Raw genomic sequence first — 1,769 nt, 5'->3', positions numbered from 1 at the left:
GAGTCGAACGTCTTCCTCTGACGCCAAAGCTACGGCAGTCCCGCTGCATTCGCCCTACAAATCATAGATCAGCTCGTGAAAGGATCAACGTCCTCCGGAAAAACATCCGCAAGGAACAAGAAGCATGGCGATGCCTGGTTCTCGACAAGGATATTCTCGATCTCTGGCCGGGGATCGTCGCTAGCCCGTTTGGCTGTGTGGATAAGTCCGGTGGCGACCCGGCCTCAAGTGGTCGGACCATTCAAGCTGCTCTCGTGTGCTTTCGCCGTTCATGCCCGAGGGGGGGGGGGATGGGCCAAACAAGCAGACGCTATGTCCCGGCCGCTGCACATCCATTTCCGGATCGACAGCACGTCCGCGGTGGCATGGCAAACCGAGCTGGCATCCCGTAACATACGGGCACAGGTGATCATCTGCCTGCTGGGCTGGTGGGAGACTACTTACCGTCTCCACTTCTCGGCCTCTCATATCCCAGGCGCCGAAAAAGTTCGCGCTGATGCTGGATCACGGTTCGGCGCACATGTTTCGTTTGCTAACAAGTTTTAGTCTCTTACTCGTGGATGGTCGCAGATATCACCAACCATTACTTCCGAGGATCTGGCCAAGCTTTGGCTACGTATCTCCGAGCTCACTCCGTTGCCGACTCCACGTTCTTCAAGTACGTCGCTGCTATGACGAAATGGACCAATTGGACTGCTCGACGAGGTATCCATCCCCGACTCACGCACCTGCACGTCAACGACCAAGTACGCATCATCTCTAATTTCGTGGTTGACGGATTTCAGCATGGTTACGAATCCGGAAAAATCGATTCAGAGCTCCACCATCTTCTACACCCTTCATGGGATCAAGCACTTCTTCGCGGCCGAAGGTCATGACTTTTCGATCGGCCACCCACATAGCAGCATTCTGCTCAAAGGCATCCGCCGCATTGACCCTCCCCTCCAGCGTAAGGCTCCCCTTTCAATTCAACTTCTGGAGGCATGCTTTGACTCGTTACAGCTCGGCGAGGCTGCGGCTCAAGCTCTGTGGGGGGGTCCTGTGTGTGTCCTTCTTATTATTATTGAGGAGATCCGAGATTGTAGCGATCACACGAACTACCTTCAAATGGTTCGCTCTCCGCGCCAACGATATTTCGGTGGCAGACATCCACGGTTTCAACACAAGTAACCCAGCAGAAGCGCATTCCGTCACGATTCGGCTACGAGGATCCAAGACCAACCAGAACGGTCCACTAACCACGCGGATGCTTGAGCGCTCTGGTCACGAATTCGTATGTCCTATGCTTTGGAGCAATGATACTTTTAGCGCGCGAGGGGATCTCTCGGCAAACATCCCGGCTGCAGTGTTCCTTGGCAGCTCGGGCTGCGTGTCTACGGTCGATGTGTCGAATACAATCAAAAAGGCGGCATCAAGAATTGGCATAGATGCTAGCTCCTACAGCTCGCACTCTCTCCGATCTGGTGGCGCAACGCACATGTACTGAGCTGTAACGGACGCTATGACCATCCCGCTTCATAGCCAATGGAAGTCCGATGCATTCAAGTTCCACACACGCCTCTGTAGTGAATCGGCCCAAGCTAGCGTCCAAGATGGTAAAGGACCCAAAGGGCGACTCAACCCTCCGTTAGGGAACGCGGAAAGCGCGACCATCAAAATGGGGGCGCAGCTCTCCTCGTCCCCTGCTCTAGTCGAGCTGATGGTCTAGCGATTAAGCATTCTACTAGTGAAGTTGAAGTTGCCCCTCATTTGCTGTGGAAAGGTATGTT

Source organism: Phytophthora infestans, genomic scaffold (assembly GCF_000142945.1).
Source record: "Phytophthora infestans T30-4 supercont1.6 genomic scaffold, whole genome shotgun sequence".
Classification (NCBI taxonomy): domain Eukaryota; phylum Oomycota; class Peronosporomycetes; order Peronosporales; family Peronosporaceae; genus Phytophthora; species Phytophthora infestans.
This window is presented reverse-complemented; position numbering follows the sequence as displayed.